Raw genomic sequence first — 6,000 nt, forward strand, 5'->3', positions numbered from 1 at the left:
TGATATCCATATCTAGATCCCCAAATTCAACTATCTGCATAAATATATCCAATATCCGCATCATCAGATCTCTATCAAAGTCCCTATCAGCTTCATGAACATTGTGATCTCCCATCTTACAAATCTAGATGTGGCTTTTCATGTTGGGTTCGAGGGGGTTTGCAAACTAACTGATGGGGTTCTCAAATAAGAATTGCAAGATAGGAGAAAATGAGAATTGAGACCAATGAAACACACTCTGTATTACAAGTGAATAATCTTCTGTTTTACGGGAATTTGGTTAGGTGAGAGCCTAGGTAGGTTTCATAATTCAAGATCTTGTATGAGAACTCTAATACAAAGAAGCACGTTTCTAGGCAAGCCTTGCTAGGTGTTTAAGGCACCCGTACTCTGTGCAAAGACTCAATAACTCTGAATATTCCTCTCTTCAATCGCCCAAGATTAGCATGTTTTTCTCTTCATGTATTTATAACCAGTCGACCCCAGTTCAGGCTCTACTTTCCATGATTTTATGTTCCAATTGTTTGCATTTAGCATTCTAAACTCAAGCTTTCCATCTGCATTACTTGTGTTTTGATTCATTCAGATCTGTCCAGATATCTGGACTTCATACCCCTGCTTTACTTTTCACTGTCCTTGCTTTTCATGTCACATCAACTCATGGCTTTTATCTTTCCATGGTTTTGATGCTTTGTAAAAGTGATTCATTGCTGATAATCTTACTGAGTATGGCGCCTGTGAGTGTGGGTCAGTAGTGCTAAATTTGGTGCAAATTAAGAATAGAGGTCTGGAATATCATGATAGCCACAACAACACGCTTTGTATGCTTTTGAGCTTTGGCGTTAAGCCACTTAGCATTGGGCTCTTTCATGGGCATCCCTCCTACCAATGGGCACCCACTTAAACATTTGCAGCCACTTGCATTTAGCCATTTCATACTTGAGATGTGGTTTGAACCAGTTCAGCCCTCTTTGGTAAGACCTATTTAGACAGTAGATAATCCTTTTCATTCCAGGTTTGGATATTTTGATCATAATCTTCATGGTTATGATAAACAATCTTTCTCATACGGGTTCTTCACAGTAAATCCTTGGGTTCTTATCTTTAACACATATGCACAAAAATAAAATAACACGCATACAAAAATCGTAAGTCATGGGTACTACCCAGAATACATAAATGCGAGAATATAGACAAGCACACTGGATGGAAAAAACACAAGACAAATAGTGCTGTCTAATCACACTAAAATCTTGAGACAGTTTTTTTTCTGAGGGGTGTGCGTGCGGACGTGCACTGCTATGACATCATTTGCTTTGTTTTAACCATCTCTGATGGCTAATTTCCAATTGTTGGCCTATTTGCAAGTACTATTCCAGAAGCAAGGGTTCTGTCTCAACCTTGAAATCTCTCTGTGGGCTTGCATGAAAGGATGATTCTATTATGGGGCAGTATACTATATGAGCATTCACAAGTTGAGTTTAGACTAGGATTGATGTCATGGAAGTAGATACTGGATGTAGCATTGCAAAAGTTTGAGGTGGCTGGTACAATACCAAGTGATGTTGCTATTGCATTAGAAATAACATCTTTTTGGGTCTATCGTATTCCTTCATAAAACAACAAGAGAAATTGCCAATGGACAGAAATCTATCTTTCTAGAAAGTGGTGATGATCTTGCATCTATAATTTCATCCAACGGTACACCATTGCGGTAGCTCAAGTGACAAAGAGCACACTGACTTTTAATTGGCTGCCATAGATGCTCATAGCTTGAAAGCTATGTCCTTGGTTGTTACATATGATGTTGTGTCTTCTCTTTCAATGTTTGAATGATTTTGGTATGATGTTTAGTACTTCTCTACAGCCCCTCAATAGTGATCACCATATGAATGCGAACCTGTTTGAAAAATAGTGTTCTAGCTGCTAGGTAGTCTGGTAATAAAGGAAAGAAACTCTCTTCTACTTGGTTTTTTTCAAGAGATGTCTTGGCGATGGACCAAAAACCAGATCCTTTAAGAACTCAAGTGTCTTATTGTCCTTTGTAGATCCCACGTGTGCAATATCTTCAAAATCTTCAAACTGGGGGTTGCTATCAGAATATGAAGTGAAATTAGGAGTTGAGGGTGTACATTACACATTGGCTGAAGTATGATTGTTCATCAAATACACAGATGCCTCAAGTGACAAATGTTGACAAGACTTGGAGCTCAGCCTTGCAGAACCATTGCTAGATCTTACTTGATCACCCTTCTGTTGACTAAAAGATGGCAAGAAAGGACCCATTCCATCAAATACAGATACAAAGGTTGGAAATGAATGAGACATGTTTCACAATTGCTCCTTTGTTACAGGAAAGTGAATGACCAACACCCTTTGCAAACATGCCTCCGAAAAGGGATTTAGTAGGACCATTGACCAAAGAACACTTAACAACATGCCTTGTAGCCATTGAGCTAGATGTATGAGTTGGTTGTCTGAAATACAAGCTAAGAAATGGGGTTGTCCTATGTGTCAGAACAGATTCATTGAGTGATTAAGGTGTGCGTTGTGTGATTTGGTTTTGTTGTTGCCTTGCTTTCAAACTTTCTAGGTTATAAGAAAGGTTGAGAACTTCTAAAGAATCCTATGAGAACAAGTTGGCTAGTAGTGGAGCCCTAGGAAAACTCCCAACTTGAGAACATAAATAGTTCTACTCATTAGTCAGACCAATAATACCTCATTCCTTGCATAGAGTGCCTCAAGCTATGTTGAATGGACATCAATGGATTGTGAACTTTAAAGCCTTGTTTGCTCTACATTGTTTGTTGGAAAATAGGAGAAATCAAGCTTGCAATCAATATTGTTCACATTGATTTATGTTGGTGGAGATGACAGTAGCTTAGCTTAGCTTGAGAAAGTGTGTAGATAGTAGAGCAAGAGAGAATGAGTGGTCATTGCTTAACACTAATTGATTGCAAAGTGTGTAACTTAAAGTGCGAAGTACAATTGTAGTAGTGAAAGTTGCCTTGCATTTAGCATGCCATATAAGCAAAACAAGGACAACACCTTAAAACTAGCTGGTTTACTTTAGCCATTGCTTATGTTGATGTGGTAATAGTGGATTGTTTCTTATTAAGCCGAGAAATGCAAGAAGAGCTAAGAAAGAAACAATTGTCACTTGTCGAGTGACAATAATCAAAATCTCCAACCCAATCGAAATCATTGTAAGCATGTATCTGCAACGGCCTCACCTTGGTATAAAGCAATCCAAGAGTCTTGTTGCCCTGCAAGTAATGGAAAACACGCTTCATAACTTACCAATGTGACATGCTTGAGTTGTGCATATATTTGCTCAAGGCCGAAACTGCAAATTGAATATCTGGCCTTGTGTTGCATAAATAAATGAGGCATTCAATTACTGGAGCATATGTATGAATGTGAAAAATCATTGTTATCATGTAAAGATAGCTTAAGTCCACTCTCCATCGGTGTGCTAATTGGCTTGCAATCTTGGAAGCCAAATCTCTCAAGGAGTTTACCAATATATCTAGGATGTGATAATCCAATGCCTTTAGTATCACGAATAAGCTGATTGCCCAAATAGTAATGCAAAGGTCCCAAATTTGACATATCAAAAGTTTGTTGCAATTTTTTCTTAAATGTTGAAATTTGATGAGTATGTGTCCTTGTGAGTAGAAGATCTTTCACATAAAGACAAATAACCAATAAGGATTCCCTTTTTTTGTATATGTAAAGAGTAGACTTTGATAGGCTATTAATGAACCCTTGGCTAAGTAAGAAGGCATCAATTTTGGCATACCAAGTTTGTAGAGCTTGTTTCAAACTATATAAAGCTTCTTTCAGCTTTTATATCAAGTATTCAGATCCTTCAACTGCAAAACCCATGGGTTGTTGAACATACACTTCTTCCTGAAGTTTTTCATATAAAAATGCAATTGTAATGTCAAGATGGTGCACAATCCAACCATAGTGGATATCCAATGCAACAGGACACGTGATACTAGTCATATAGAATGTAGGAGCAAATGTCTCCTAATAATCAATGGCTTTCTTTTGCGCATAGCCTTTTGCGTATAGCCAATGTAACTGTACACCTAATAGTGGTCATATGGAATATAGGAATATGTCTCCTTATAATAAGTTGGTGTACAATCCAACCATAGTAGGTAGCCAATGCAACTGTGCACTGGTAGTGGATATACAGATTGTAGGAGCAAATGTCTCCTCATAATCAATGCCTTTCTTTTGTGCATAGCCTTTTGCCACAAGCTTGGCCTTGTACTTTATCAATGGATCCATCCACTTGTTGTTTCATTTTATAGACCCATTTAGTACCAATGGCTTTCTTTCCAACATGCAATGTAACTAAATGTCATGTTTAATTCTTTATGAAATCATATTCAGCTTGTATTGTTGCCATCCAATGTACATTTTGTTGTGCCAAAGGAAAATAGAAAATTTGAAAAAGAGATTAGTTTGAAAGACCTAGAGATGAGAGACCTAGAATTGAGACTAAGAACCATTTCCTAGAAGTTAATGGATAGAACTATCAAGTATTGAGAATACATGGAGATCATCTAGTACATATGATTGAAGACTAGTTGGTTGGATAAATGCAAAATATGAGGCTTATAACTTTGAGGGATAGACAATAGGGTAGAGGAGTTGAAGGGCATGTTAGTTAAGGAGTATAAGGAGAACTACCTAGAGGAAATGGTAGAGGTTTTTCGAAAGGACTTCTAGGTTGTTTCAATTGTGGTGAGGTTGGTCATATAAGTTCAAACTGTCCACAATCTAGAAGAATAGGAGGTGATATATATTGACTCCTAAAGAACCTACCTAACAAGTAGAATGACTACATGATTGAGATCCATGAGCCATCCACTTCGAGAGGTCTAACCATTGAGAAGAAAGGAAAGAGTGTATTGAATTGCAATGTAGCTGCTAACAAAAGGGCTGATGTGGTACCTACTATCGAGAGAAGGAGAGAAGTAGAGAAAGATGAATTAGAGACCAGCAAGGCTAGTGAGAGATGGAGAGAAAAGGGAAAGGAAGATGCTATGGTCTAGATAGGGAAGACCAAGGAGAATGCAAAGTAGGGAGAGGTTATGGCTAGAGATCCTAGAAGCCATTACCATGCAATTGACATACTTCTAGGGCAAGGAGAAGATGACTATGACATGTAAAAGGATCTACTCAGAAGGAAAGCTTATAGCTTCTTTACTCAGCTCACGAAGATTTGTCCAAAGATGAGAAGAGAGTGGAATAGGCTAGTAAATCCTAAGGCAAAGGAAAAGGAGAAAGGCATATTGAGGATACTCAATGCAGAGGAATCACTTGACATCTACCCAATTATTAATATCCAAGGACAAATATATGGGAGAGGCTTATATTGATGGAGGAGCACACATATGTCTGATTACACAAGCCTCTATTAAGAAGTTCAGAATCCAAATGATTGAAGAAAGCCAATTGAGGATAATGAAAGTTTACAATATGCAAAGCTTATGTAGAAAGTTTGACATGACAATAAGGAAGTCAATTGAGGATGATGATAGTGAGGAAGATGAGAATGAGCAAGAGAACACAAAGTTTGGAAAATGAGAAAGAGGAAGATGAAGAATGCAAGATTGAATCAGATTCTACCCAAGAAGTTTCCCGACTTACAATGGGAATAGGAGGAGATAAAGAGAGAGTTCAAGAAGTATCAGCTAGCCTACTTGGTAAGGATAATGTTGGAGAGTCATTGTGAAATTTCTTGTGAATCAAGGACTATGAGATGATCACTTACTCATAAATCCTTGTGGGTTGATTGATAAGGTTAACTCTCATGTTTTCAAGGTGAAAACCTCAAAGGATAAGCATGAAATTTCTATAGGTAAGAGAAAACCCTAGAAAAGAGAAGGATTCAAAATGAGAAAGAGCATGTTGAATGTGATTTTGGATTTTATGAGCTTAACTAGCAATGTAATTTGGATGCTTTTCAAGTAAGCATAA

At 37.6% G+C, this 6,000-nt stretch overlaps 1 long non-coding RNA gene across 1 annotated transcript in view; it reads left to right on the forward strand.

The window, feature by feature from the left end:
• The window catches only part of LOC148017248 (uncharacterized), a 37,666-nt gene extending 35,164 nt beyond the window's left edge, over positions 1-2,502 (forward strand). Inside the window, exon 3 of the long non-coding RNA XR_015687864.1 lies at positions 2,049-2,502. This is a non-coding gene — a long non-coding RNA (uncharacterized LOC148017248). The remainder of the gene's footprint in view (positions 1-2,048) is intronic.
• The last annotated feature ends 3,498 nt before the right edge of the window (positions 2,503-6,000 follow it).

Source organism: Lygodium microphyllum, chromosome 22, assembly GCF_053477565.2.
Source record: "Lygodium microphyllum isolate KBCC chromosome 22, Lygodium_microphyllum_v1.1.10, whole genome shotgun sequence".
Classification (NCBI taxonomy): domain Eukaryota; kingdom Viridiplantae; phylum Streptophyta; class Polypodiopsida; order Schizaeales; family Lygodiaceae; genus Lygodium; species Lygodium microphyllum.